Below are 15,130 nucleotides of genomic sequence, written 5' to 3'. Positions count from 1 at the left end.
AGCAACTGTTCCACAATATCATGTATTAAAATTTATGAGAAGTGGGGAAGAAGGGTAACCTGTGTCCATGAGACATATAAAATGAGTGCACCTTACATGACAGGCCAGGAGACCAGAGTAGGGTGCAGGAGGCATAGCAAAGAACGCAACTACAAAGAGGGTGCAAAATGTTATAAATCAGGCCATGCATCCCCACCTTATCTTATAGAAAAAGGGGACTAGATTAAACCCACTGTTGAGGAGTGCCTCACTCTGTGCCTGCTCAACTACCACATAGCATAAGCAAGCATGGCAGCATTGAGCCCAGACTACTGCTTTCTAAGACAAAGAGACATTCACTGTATGTGAGCGACTGAACTTTGATGACATTTATTCCCTTTCTGATAAGGTGGCTCTTTAAAACTGCTCTGACATTTACATATTTTCACATTGGCAGTCTTCCTGTCGGGTTCAAGCTAGGCATAATGCAACCTTTGGAAGAGAAATGCAATGCTCCTCAGCTACACCTAAGGTACCCCCAAAAGGACTAAAGAGGGGTCCCAAAACTATGCTGAACCAAGGTCATCCGCACTTTTCCAGAAGCCAAAGGTTTGCATCAGTCTGCATACCGATGTGCTTAAAAAAATTAAAATAAAATAAACCAAACCAGTTCTGATTTTACAACAGGGGAGCATAACAAAACAGAAAAAAAAAAAAATCAAATGGTATGTCCTCTTACCTATTTGATTTCTTCATTCCTTATTCTGCTTGAGCTGCCTTTTTTGCTCTGCCTTTTTATCCTCATACCATGTTTTCACCTTTCCCCTTCCTTCTGTCTCTGGTTTGAATTATTTTTTCTTTACCTCTCTTCCCCAATACGCTACACCATCCCTTTCTTACTGAGAATCTTGGGCGTATTGCCTTCCAATCCTTATTTAAAACAGCAGAGAAAACTCTGATGTTCCTTTGCTTATATAGTTTAATGCTGGAGATGGGCAAGACACACAGATTTTAGATCAGACTCTTCAATTTACCCAGTGTTCAGGAGTGCATGAAAAAGTCCTATAGGATGAGTTAAAATAGTGACATTTCTATAATTATTTTTCAAAAGCACCCTATGGAATTTTATAAATTATATAATTGCTATAGAATTCTATAGGATTCATAACACTGATAAAAACAAAGAGTGACACACTTTCTATAGAGTAATTCCTACAGAATCTTATTTCATTTCCATACAGCCCTATTGATTTCAGCCCTGTTAAATATTAACATTTTTCACAGTAGGGAGGGAATAATTTCTAATGTGGGGAAATTTCTGTTTAACAAAAGATAGAAGCGTAAGTTTTCATTTTGTTAAAGCAACGAGTTTACTCTAACTTTATTATCACAGTCTAGCTTGTTTCATACTGAATGCTGCAGAAGTTAGATAATTAGCATGACGTTGTAAAATCATTCTGAATAGTCTTTTCAGATGTGATTGTTTCTCTTCAGCAGTTTGAGATACTAAACACTGCCACCTACATACAATCCTTAAAAGAAATGTTGTTTAAAGTAAATTATAAAGCAGATTCTTTTGTCAAACTGTTTTTTGTTGACTCTCTTTTAATCAATCTGTTTTATTTTTCCTCCAGAAATAGACACTAAAGCAAAAAATTAGGATTTGGATACTTGGTGTAAAAAGCAGAGGTTTGATTCAGCTCTCATTATCCTGGCATAAAGCAGGAGTAACTTCAGTCAAGTCAATAATTACTCCTGTGACGGAGGACAACAGTCAGGCCTAGTATATCCCAGTTTGATCAGACATATAGACATTCTACACCTCTACCTCGATATAACACTGTCCTTGGGAGCCAAAAAATCTTACCATGTTATAGGTGAAACCGTATTATATCGAACTTGCTTTGATCTGCTGGAGCGCGCAGCCCCATTCCCCTGGAGCACTGCCTTACCGCGTTATATCCAAATTTGAGTTATATCGGGTGGCATTATATCGAGATAGAGGTGCATGAATAAATCCTAACCGTCTTTTCAACAGAAATTTTCATTGATTCTTTTAAAAATGAAGTACAACTTTCCTTTTCCCAGCACCCCATAGCTAGTATTTCATTTATATTTACAGTGCCTAACAAAACTGTATTTTTCCCCAATAAATTCATATTAAATAACTTGTTCTGTGACTTATTGCATTTGCTCTGCTTGCCTTTTGCTGCTTTTACTGTACCTCTAGTGACATAAAATCTCTTCTTTCCTGTCCATTATATTTCTTCTACTCTAAATGAAAGTAATGCATCCTTTTTTAGGCTTCCTCAGAGATCCAATCCTCTGTTTTCAACCACACAGTTTTTTCTTTCCTGCAACCACAAGGGGCATAAGGCATAGAGAATTATAGCTACTACTCAATTTTTAATTTTTATTTGTTTAGCTCGTAGCTTATTTCCACATTTTTTCTCCAAGTATGATAACTTCAGCCATTTTTTCAGCATTATTTATTCCTATTTTATTATTATTCATATTACAATAGCATCCAGAGGTCCCATCTGGGATCAGGTCCCCCTTTGTGCTAGGCACTGCATATCCATAATAGTTCAATTACAAAGCTTCCAAGTTTAAATGTATGCAGGGTAGAGAATTTAAAGATAAAATTGTCTTAATCAGCATAATATTTCTAGTCTAGCACTGACACTTTCTGTCACTTAGGAATTTAAGAGTACAATTTTCAAAAGCACCAAAGTGATGGGTATGTCTGTACAGCCATCAGGAAGTAAGATTGTAGAAGCTCATGTCTGCCTATCCAAGCTAGCTTTGATCTACTGTGAACAGCCAGGTTCTGAGTTCCAAGTGCCAACCCTATGCTAAGCTGGGATCAGAAGACTAAGAAAGCAAGCTGAGGAAGTGACTGAAATTCCAGGTCAGTGTTTTAAGGCTGTGACATTCCCCAAGGTGCAATCTGGACTGATGGGTGCCTCTTACCTTGGGTGCCTCTTACATTGCTTTGCTGTGAGAGCAACCACTGCTGGTCTGCTCACACATAGCCTCCAGCATGTAAAACATTTTCAGCTATATTTTATGAGTGCTATAATCAGCCATTTATGAATGACTTTGCAGGGTAACACGAGCAGACTCTCAGTCCCAGACCTTCCCCCAGAAACGTGCATCTTGTACTGTCCAGCATCCTTCTGGACAATGCAAGGTCATATAAAGTCTGTCATTTCATTAATAGAAAATAATAAGCATAAACTTTGTTATCACAAATGAAGTTTCCCAAATACATAATCCAAACACACACTGGTTTAGATAAAACAATAACACAAATGTATTAACTACAGAAAGATAGATTTTTAAGTGTTTATAAGTAATGAGCCTTAAAAGTCAGAATTGGCTACAAAGAAATAAAAAGGTAAAATGCAAACTAAATACCTAATTTAACAAGCGAAGTGAATTCAAAGAAAAGGTTTCTCTTGCCATATATTTTAGCAGTCTTACTAGATAGAAACTTTTCAGCCAGGATCTCTCCCCAGTCTAATGATGCTTCCTTTATCCTTCAAGTGTTGTTGATGCCATGAGCAGAGATGAAGGAAAAGATGATTTTGGGCCTCTGTTCCTCATTTTCATCCTTTTCCTCTTCTTTGAGAATCATCTCCAGGGTTCAGGAGACAAAAAGTCTGGGGAGACAGGAACTTCCAACTGCTTCTTTGCCAAGATGTAAATTTCTTGTTCACACTCTTTTTCCTGCCAAAGAATGGCCACTTAAACAGGTGATAGCCCATTTGATTTTGTTGACACCAGGCTGAAGCATCAGTTTGCCTTTTGTCTTCAAGGGACTAGTTTGTGCCTGCTTTTCTAAGCTTGGAATGTGTCAGTTATATTATATAGTAAAATCTTATAACTTTACATACAATGTTGAGGCGCATATTTTACCAGGACAATAATGATCAGCAGATTATGAGTTTTCAAAAGATACCTCACAAGGCATACTTTGTACCAAATCCATTATAATTTTGTAAAAAGGGTGAGCATAGGAATAAAGATTGTTACAAAGGCTGTCGTAGTATTATTCCTCGATTTGAACATTAGAGTTCAAATATAAGGTACTAGCTTGAAGTCCTCTAAGCTTAATCTCCAGCTTAGATCTGATAGGCTGCCACCAGGTCAGGAATTGATAGGGCCTGACCCCCCTTTCCTCTCTCTGGTGTCCCCAACCCTCCCCTGGGGGGACCTCCAGATAACCTGTTTCTTTGCTTCCCAAGAGATAAGCGTTCTTTTCCCTCAGGACAATGGAGATGCAAAATACCAACAGCTTGGCTTTGCCTTTCCCCGTTCCTGCCTTCCCGTGAGGGAGACAGATACCTGGTACAGAGGTTTCAATTTCTCTGCCTTACTAGAAAAAGAAACTTCCACAAGTTTTGAAAAAGAAAGCTTTATATAGAAAGAGAGAAAATACAGAATAATAACTTGCATAAAAATTAATACAGGCTCCTACTTAAGAAAATATGAATAACCCAGTCTGATTTAAAAAATAGCCAATTTAAATAGACCAGCAATCACACACAGTAAGTACAAAGCAAAGCATATCATAGCCGATTTTACTTTGTTTCCGTTTTGTACTCACTGCCTTTTTGTAGAATGAGAAGAAGATTGGAATTAGCAAGATAGCTTGTCCCTCACAGCCGAGGAAGCAACAAAGACCCAGCAATCCACATCTGTAAATACAACACAAAGCTCCTCATAGCCGAATTACTTTGTTTCCCTTTGTACTCACAGACTTTTGGTAGAATATTTGAGATAAGAGGGAGTTAGGAGGAAACTTGTTTACTCATAGCCGAGGAAACAACAAAGACCTCGAGTATACAAATTCCCGCCCCTGACTTTTTAACAATCCAGTTCTTTGATTGGTCCTCTGGTCAGGTGTTTGGTTACCCTTTCCAGGTAAAAGAAACTTAACCCTTACCCTACCTATCTACTTATGACAAAGGCCTTACCTAATTGTGTATTTAATCCACAAAGAAAACTAAAATGAGGCACCTGAATTTAGCAAAACTCACCTAATTGTCCTCTGCTCCCTTCGAAGCTCTTTCAATAGACTATTCTAGCCATGAATTTTCCATCTGGTACATAGCCATCTTTCCCATATGAGAACGTACCCAGACAAAAAATAAATAAATTATTTTTTTTAAAAATTAAAAAGTTGTCTCTGGTTGGTTTCTTTATCTAACATCAACATAGGAATTACCATGGATCAGAATCATCTTGTGCCCAGTGACAAATGCTTTAAAGGAAGGTACAAGAAACCCCAGAGTAGGCAGATGTGGGATAATTTGCCACTACACTTCCTCCCTCCCCCCGCCTTGCAGGTACAGACTGGCATGAGGTTTTATCTCCCTTCCAACATCTACGTTTTTATTCCAGGTACCTCCACTATTTTCATATCACAACACTGTACTTTCAAGACCATATGGAGAAAGACTCATGATAGATTAAGGATGTGTGAGGTGCAACGCCCACATATCCTTGATGCAGCACAAGATGGATTGTAACAGAGGCATTTGGAAGACACAATGCACAGTAAAGAAACAGTCAATCGTTAGGGAATAGTAGATTTCACTATTTATCAGAAAGCAAGCTAAAATCCACAGAAAAATCAAGTCAGACCCGACACTTTTTCCTGTCTACAGATGCACCCATCTGTCTTTTACATTTGGCAGATGTTTTTCTGATGTTAACTGCATCATAATCACAGTGTTAAGTGGAGAAACAATAGGAGTCAGATTTTCCACATAAACCAGCAACTGCAACTGGAATGGAGACCTCAGAAGAAACAAAATTACATACAGAGATTGCGGAATCTCAGTCACTGGAGATTTCTAAGAACAGGTTAGACAAACACGTGTCAGGGACGTTCTAGATAATACTTAGCCCTGCCTCAGTGTAAGGTATCGGACTAGGAGGGACCTTGATAGGTTATCAAGTCTTACATTTCTATGATTCTATGATCTGCCTTCATATTTTTAGTTACCGGACTCAAGAAAATCTGACAGTATATTATTGCTGTAAAATACAATGCAAATTCCTACACATTTCCTGTAGTCATTATAGCTGTAGACCCAAATATAACACCCTATTACTTGCAGACATGAAGGAAAGGTGTTAATGAACTCAGATTAGATCTCTACCACCATAGATGGGATACGTAAAGCGTAGTTATATGTAACTTCAAAACAGTTTTAATCCAGTTAAAAAACCTGTTAAGGCCACAGCTGGTTCCACTGACACATTGTCAGGCTCTCTCATGCAACCTTCCTAAGGATGTGTGAAAATTGCCTGAAGGCCTGGAGGGGTGACAACCAACTTGTCTGCATATCAGCTTGAAAGCACTGTATGACAAGTAAGCATGTGACAATTCTCCAAAAAGAGCCATATATGGGGAGTTTAATGTACCCATTCTCACACTACTCACATCATATCTCAATTGGAAGCTTATTTTATGTATATTTAGACATGGTATGATGAGGAACAACAGTAGTAGTAGATTGCGTACTCAGTTTGTACTGCATAGTGGATAGATATGAATGTACATGAATTCACAAAATCATAGCAAGAGGTCATCTAGACCAACCCCCTGCACTCATAGCAGGACTAAGTATTATCTAGATCATCCCTGAGAGGTGGTTGTGTAACCTGTTCTTAAAAAATCTCCAGTGATGGAGATTCCACAACCTCCCTAGGCAATTTATTCCAGTGCTTAACCACCCTGACAGTTAAGAAGTTTTTCCTAATGTCCAACCTAAAGCTCCCTTGCTGAAATTTAAGCCCACTGCTTTTTGTCCTAAGAGGTTAAGAACAATATTTCTCCCTTCTCCTTGTAACAATCTTTTACGCACTTAAAAACTGTTATGTCCCTCTCAGTCTTCTCTTTTCCAGACTAAACAAACTCAATTTTTTCAATCTTCCCTCACAGGTCACATTTTCTAGACCTTCAATCATTTTTGTCGCTCTTCTCTGGACTTTCTCCAATTTGTCCACATCTTTCCTGAAATGTGGTGCCCAGAACTGGACACAATACTCCTGTTGAGGCCTAATCAGCGCAGAGTAGAGTAGAAGAATTACTTCTCATGTCTTGCTTACAACATTTCTCCTAATACATTCCAGAATGATGTTCGCATTTTTTGCAACAGCATTATGCTGTAGACTCATATTTAGCTTATGGTCCACTATGACCGCCAGATCCCTTTCTGCAGTACTCCTTCCTTGGCTGTCATTTCCTATTTTGTATGTGTGCAACTGATTGTTCCTTAATGCTTCTCCATTTGTAAGCTTTTGCACATACAATGTAGCATTTAGTCTGTCTGATAGAAAGTTTAAATTTGTAATTTCGTATACATGAAGTACTAGTCTTTGAAATATTCTAGAAACTAGCTTTTCAATTCAGTGACATTTATGCACAGGTCAGTACTAGTGTTACAGATGGCAATACACTGCTTCATGCTGGGCTTCAATCAAAGTGCTCACTAAAGAAAAAATGGCAATTTTGATACTAAAATATAGATCTTAATTAGCACAAATCTGCATAGTTGTACAACATGAAAAATGGCAATAGTGGTGATGCTAATGTTAACAATATACTTTCGGAATTTTAGCTCTTCAGGGAATTACAGAACAGGAAAACATGGAGGATACAAACCCCTTAAAGCTTACATCAAAGAGCAAAAGGCTCACCACAAACTTTGAAAAATGTGTTATTTGTCAAGAAAATCAAAAGAATGCAAGTATCAAAAGCCACCAGTGCTGGACGGAATTTTGTGCTACTGTCAGCTGGAGCCAGGAGAGATGAATTGTATAGGCAGCTACTGAATGAGTTTAGATGATGTGACACCAATACCCTATCACAGGGGTTGCTTTCAGAAACACACAAGCAAGTTGAATTTGGCACATGTCAGAGCTGTACTGAACTCAGGAAGAAAATTACCCTGAATCTGATCAGAAAGCACCATGCTCACATACTTCTACAGCCACCAGAGCAAGCACGTCCTCCACTGACTGGTCTTGTTGCATTGCATGCTTGAAAAAAACACACAAAAAGACAAGAAACTTCATAAAATACAAACATATGAGAGAACAACCAATTTGAGGGAGGCAGCACTTCAAGGAGGAGATGATGACATGATACGCAGAATATCTGCGGAAGACTTGATCGCTAAGGATGTGGTTTATCTCTCAAAATACCTTTTTTCCTACTCAGTAAAACAAATCTTAAAGCAAAACTATTTAGTTACCCTACAACAATATAGTCACATTATGATAATGCATTTTATCAGCTGATTGGAGAGGCAGACAACGATCTGAGGTACAACGAGAAAGCTCTTCTTTTTCAAAGCTGCTACAAAACAATAATGCCCCATTTCCCTCAGACAGAGAAACCACAAGCAATTCCAGTAGCAAATTACAGGCAAGATTAGAAAAAGACAGGTTCTGCAATTTCATTCCATAAACAGCATGGACAAGGCAAGTCTACCATTGTTCTATGTGGTGCAATAACATTAGCTGATGCTACCCTCGATGCAAAGTAAATGAAGCAGGAACTTAAGTCATCCAAATGTTTTGTGGATGTTCTTCTGCTGAGTGAGCCTGATAAAGAGCTTTCAAATGAATAAGTGGTTTTATATGCTGCTGCTTCAATTCTTCAATCTGAAATAGCCAAAATGAAAGCCTCCAAATATTATCCAAAGCCAAGTGATTGTAGTTTGCAGAGGTCAGCTACATTTGTGCCCCAAGTGGTGCAAGAGTTTGATCTTTGGTTGATAGATCAAGAGGCATATAATTCGGCTAGCAATGAATATCATCCTTCAGAAAACATTCGGAGAATGTGCTTCTCAGCTGAGGAGTGCATAGTATTGAACAGTTCCGAAGTTACCACAGCACTGTACTGAAACAATCCATGAGCTGAGAGTATGCAGGAAAGAAACCACAGTGTACATGAGATTCCACAACTTTCGTACAGATGGAGACAAACTCCACATATTCTATGAATAGGCTGCTGAGTATTTGAGACAGGTCCTAAAAAGATCTGACAAAGTTAATTTTATAGTCAAAGTCCTTAAAATGTTTGACAACAACCCTGTGAAAATTCTTCTATGATTATATGGTTCAAAATGTACCTGAGTGTGCAGGAACACACCCAACACAAACATTCCTTCCTCCTGGAGGCTTTTCCAATGGTAAAGTAGCAAAGTTCTTCACCCACTCAGGTGTTGAAGACCAAACCTTGTATAATACTCAAGAGCAAACAGACACAAGGATGCTTCTGCATGTTATATGTGCCAATATGGCTTTAGGGTCTCTTGGTATCAAAGGATCCATAGTAATTAGGTCACCTGATACATGTTTTAGTCCTTGATGTTCACTACTTTCCAAAAATGAAACATACAGACAACATGTGGATTGAAACAGGCATCATTACCAGCATGACTGACAAATATCTTTTCAGACTTATCTATGCAATTTGTGATGCACTCACTCCTGACTTCTGCAACATACTTCATGCTGTACGTGCATTTCAGAGATTCAACCCTGTGTCATCCCATCCAGCACTGAGAAAAAAACATGTGTTTAATGTTGTCAAAACAATGGGATCTTACTCCTTCAGAGATCTTGTGAAATTAGGAGAAAGTGTCAGACAAGCTGCAATTTCTGCTGCAAGGAACTTGGTAGCAATGCTGTATGACCTGAGTGAGAAAGAAAAGGAGACCAACAGAGACCTGAATTGCTTGCACCACAATCTAGCCATCAAAAAGGACAAGTCACTGGCCAAACTCCCACCCATGAGGACAGTTTTGAAGAGCATGTCAAAAGAGCATCTTAGCAAACAAAAATTTGGGTATCTTCACACATAGATAAACCAGATATTGGATCACCATTGCAACATAGATGGAAAAACATGCGATGAATTACTTCCTGTATTCTTCAAGGACCCAGCAGCATCAGAACTTCTACAAGATCTTAATTATGCCTGCACTCATAGGGGTTGCTGCAATATTAACTGTGCCTGCAGTCAGAACAATGGTCCCTGCACAGAACTGTGTACATGCCAAGGCAGTGAAGACTGTAGTAACCCACACACTCTCCAGAGATTATAGTGATGAACAAGATGATGATGATGTCACCAGCATTATTAGATTTTAATGATACCTGTACAAATTCTTATTAGATTTTAAGATTGTTGTTGCAATGCTCTGAGGTCACAAATAAACCAATTTTATGTGTTAAAATAATATATAGTAATTAAACTAACAGAAACTAATGTAAATATCAATGTCATTTTAACATAGTGATAATGTCATTGTTTATCCCCATTTCTACGGTAAAGGCACTACTTGACAGATCCACATCAAACCTCATCTTAAAGTAGACATAATAAGCTTTCAAATGATGTATGATGTGTGTGTAGAAGGGTTACCAGTCATGTCTGCCACTTGCCTAAATGAGATGCCCTCAGTAACTGCATATATGACAAGGACTCACAACAGGCTGAGTGCAAACAAAGAGTATTTCCAATCAGGGCCTGATACTGCATTCCGTGAGCACTCATAACTCTTAATGACAGAAAAAGGAAGAGAGACCCAATTACTTTTAGTTGGAAACTGAATTAGCAGCTCTGTGGGGCTTCCAGAATTGTGCTCATGCATGTGGTTATTTTATCAACAATAAAGTGAAACAGGAACCATTACTGGATACCATCCCCACTCACATCTACCAAATAGAAACCCCTGTGCAGTGTTTTCAAAAAATTACCCTTTTAGGAACAAAAGAGGCACAGATTAAGTGGATAAAATAATTGCGGCCTTTCCCCTTCTCATTACATTTGTACAAATTAAATGTGGAGACTTTCTTTTTAAAGCCTAACAACATTATTTATGCTGCCCACTTCTTTTGATTGGTTTCAGTTACATTTTGATTTAGATTCATAGACTTTAGGGCAGAAAGGACCATTGTGATCATCTAGTCTGACCCCCTGCATGTCACAAGCCACAGAACCTCATCCACACACTCCTGTAATACATCCCATAACCTCTGGCTGAGTTAGGGTGACCAGATAGAAAGTGTGAAAACACAGGATGGGGGTGGGGGGTAATAGGAGCCTATATAAGAAAAAGACCCAAAAATTGGGACCGTCTCAATAAAATTGGGACATCTGAGTTACTGAAGTCCACAAACCATGATTTAAAAGATGTCAAGTTACAAAGACTCCACAATTTACTTTATTTTAAACCAGCATATGACCATGCCACATGCTGCAGAGGGCTAGGAGAGGGATGAGGTGGAGTGAGCGGTGGGATCTCGGGAAGCAGGACCATGGTTCGGGTGCCAGTGCCACCCCTGCTCCCCCCGAGTTCCTAACTCTGTTTCCCTCACTCCTGCCTGGTATTTATCCTCTGAAGTATTTATTGAGCCCCACCCTATCTCTCCTCAGGCTTTGTTTTGTCAGGCTAAAAACAAGCCAAGGTCCCTAAGTCTTATCTCGTAGAATAGATTTTCCATTCCTCTGATCATTTTAGTAGCCCTTCCCTCTATTGCATGATGGAAATTCATATCTGATCATGCTGTTTCCAACTACACAGAAAATGGAAATTGTACACAAACTCCCCAGAGTACCAAGGAAATGTTTTGATTTGAAACTAATGTAAATCATTAATCTTTCTGGCATAAAAAGTGAAATGTTTTGCAGATAAAATATAAAAGATGAATCTTCAACGTGTTATGCAGATTATTAGGCATGCAACTCCCATAAAAACAAAACAATGAAAGTCGTGTGAGCAATTACCCATGTAACCTGTTGAATGTTTAACCCTAAATTCTTAGTAAGAATGTTGAAATGAATTTTTTGGTTGAAATTGAGTCTTCTGCTTCAAACTAAAGTGTTTTGTGAAGTGAAATTGAAGAAATAATCTAGCCTCATGTCTGATCCTGGGGAAAAGAAGGAGTTGATCTTGATTTTCCAGTAGCAGCACTACCCATTTGACCTCTAGCACCTCCTCACTCATTCATAAATGGGTAACACCACACTCGTCACTTCAGAGCTCATTTAGTGTATTAATCTGGTGCCATAATATAAAACATCATAACTGTGTTCATAAAGTGTCCAGTCCCCACCTCCAAGCACACAGTGTGCTCCAAAAAGAGCTAGAACACAAAACTATCAAGAAAAATTAAGATATCCAAAAAAATACAGTCAAATGAAATACTAACAAGAAAGCCAAACCATGGGCACAATACATATCCCGCCAAGGCACTTTAAAAGAGATCAGGACTTAGGAAACCTCTTTTAGCTCACACCAAAAGTCACTTAAACCTAGCTAGAAAAAGCCAGGGAGAGGGTGAGCTCAAACTGCAGTGAAGAGATGGGCAATTTCCAGAGACTGGATTCTGCTTGCATATGGGATATGCAGAGGTTGTGATGTAATTCGACCAAGTGCCTATGTGAGCCCTTCACAAAACAGACACTCCTAGAGCTACCCCCTGATACTTGACAGAATATTAGATAGTTCCTGCTCTGATTTGCTCACAGTCTACATAGACAAGACAGAAAGAGGACAGGGGAAAGGGGCATAAAAGGGATAGTTTGCAAATGTTAAGTTAGTGCCACGGATTTTTTGTTTTTATTTCCTTTTTTAATTTTCTAGGTTGGGTTTTGTTGGGAGCAGATTAGCTACACAGAAAGACAGAAAGAAAGGGGGGATAAGGGAGGATAGGTCTCGGGGGAAGAAGAAGAAGGGCAAGTGAAGTGAGGCTAAGCTGAAAAGACTGTGAGGGAAGGATTTGGAGCAGACAGCCAATTAGCACAGAAGAGATGAACAGTTCACAGTGAAAACTGTAGAAAGCAGCCTGATGACATCATCAGTGTCCTTTTGTCGCTGTTGCAAAACCCTTCTAAGACCAGTTCTGCGTCTGCTCTAGAAGGATAGATTTGCTTAGCAAAAGCAGCTGAAAAAATTGAGGGGGGGGGCACTCAGTAATAACAGAATATTACATCCCCCCTCCAAGTTTTCTTAAAACATTCAAAGAGCAGCATGTGGCTGCAATTAAAGATAATAATACATGTCTATGCTCTCCCTCATTACACATTTATCTTCAAGAACCGTCTTTTCATTCATTTAGCATATTTATTAATGCTCATATGCATATAACACAAGGTAAGTAAAAATCGAAACAACATAAGCACTTGGCAATTTGGCACCACTTGTTCTCCTTTGCCTCTTCAGACACATGGGGATTTGATAATTAGCTAGCATTCGTTTAAAACTGAATGCCCACAACAATGTTCTTTCCTTGTATTCTAAGGGTATGTCTACACTACGGGATTATTCCGATTTTACATAAACCGGTTTTGTAAAACAGATTGTATAAAGTTGAGTGCACGCAGCCACACTAAGCACATTAATTCGGTGGTGTGTGTCCATGTACCGAGGCAAGCGTCCGTTTCTGGAGCGTTGCACTGTGGGTAGCTCTCCCGTAGCTATCCTATAGTTCCCACTGTCTCCCCCACCCACGGGAATTCTGAGTTGAGATTCCAATGCATGATGGGGCAAAAACAGTGTCGCGGTGATTCTGGATAAATGTTGTCACTGCATTCTCCTCCGGAAAGCAATGGCAAGACAATCATTTCGCGCCCTTTTTCCCTGGATGCCCTTGCCAGACCCCATAGCATGGCAACCTGAAGCTGTTTTGCCTTTTTGTTCACTGTCACCATATGTGTACCCGGATGCTCTGACAGAGGCGTACTGCAGTGCTACACAAGCAGCATTCATTATCGCCTTTGCAAGGTAAGCAGGATGGTTACCATCTTCTATTGCACAATCTGCCATTGTAAATTGGCGATGACGAATGGTTGTCAATCATTTGTACTGTCTGCTGCTGTCATGGTGCTCCTGGCTGGTTGCTGAGGTCAGCCGGGGACATGGAACAAAATGGGAATGACTCCCCAGGTCATTCTCTTTAATGTTTTGTTCTAAAAATAGAGTCAGTCCTGCCTAGAAATATGTGGCAAGTCTACTAGAGAGCTAGAGAGCACAAGCCGCTCCCGGGTCAGACCACCAGAGATCCCGTAGAAATGAATGAGCTGCATGCCATTCTAAGAGGGTCCCCTGCACAACCCCACTCGTTGCTTCTTCTCCTCCAACCTCTCTGGGCTACCGTTGCAATGTCCCTCCATTTGTGTGATGAAGGAATAAAGAATGCAGGAATAAAGACACTGACTTTAAGCGAGATAATATGAGGGTGGAAGCAGCCTTCAGCTCTATGAAGTCCAGGCAGGACATTAAAAGGGTGAGGGGGAGAAGCGCGCAGCCTCCTGCGCTATGATATGTCCAAGGAAGTAACAGATCTCTTTTCTCTATGGACACGAAAAAGGGGGTGGGGGCTGAGATGGAGCTCAGGCTCGCATGCTGCTTATGAGGAGGATCAAGTTACCGCAAGCATTTTTGTCACATCGCCCAGGATATGACGGGAGTCATTCCCATTTTTAATACCCCAGACCGCCTCTCGGGAGGCCAGACACTCAACCGAAGGTCCCACGCCTAGGATGCACTCATGGGAGGTTTGAATGATCAGTTTTCCTACCTATATTTTGTACCGTTTGCCATCCGTCAGGACCAAGGAAGGTGAATGGGGATGGCCTGCTGTTCAGCGCACAGACCCCGTGTCGACACAAGCACATGCAGTAACGACATACGGTGGATCGAGCGGAAAAATGGGCAAAGAACCGATTTTTTCCTTTTCTTTTCATGGGGGGATGAGATGAGGGTAAATGGAGACGAGATAATAACTGCCTGACCAACCCTGAGAAATGTGTTTGACCCTACAGGTGGCATTGGACAGCCTTCAGCCAGAATGCAAATGTTGTTCGGGACTGTGGGGACTGTGGGTAGCTGGAGTCCTTCAGTACCCGCTCCCTACCCTCCATAAGCCGCTCCATTTGATTCTTGGCTTTCGCGTTATCGCTTTGTCACGCCACAGCCTGTGCCCTGAGTCTCTGCTGTGGCCTCTGTGCTATCAGTTGCTGGAAATTTTTTTTTTCAAATTGCTTGTGTCATTTCATTTCTTCTGTAACGGAGCTCGTGTATTAGACTATGACTTTGTTCTTGCTTTCCCTCATACA

General features: G+C 40.0%; 1 protein-coding gene across 2 annotated transcripts in view; it reads right to left on the bottom strand.

The window, feature by feature from the left end:
* CNTN3 (contactin 3) overlaps positions 1 to 15,130 on the bottom strand; it is a 237,830-nt gene that overhangs the window by 73,115 nt on the left and 149,585 nt on the right. The window lies entirely within an intron of this gene.

The sequence above is a fragment of the Chelonoidis abingdonii genome, chromosome 17 (assembly GCF_003597395.2).
Source record: "Chelonoidis abingdonii isolate Lonesome George chromosome 17, CheloAbing_2.0, whole genome shotgun sequence".
Taxonomy (NCBI): domain Eukaryota; kingdom Metazoa; phylum Chordata; order Testudines; family Testudinidae; genus Chelonoidis; species Chelonoidis abingdonii.
The sequence above is the reverse complement of the archived record's forward strand: the minus strand, read 5'-3'. Positions and strand labels throughout refer to the sequence as shown.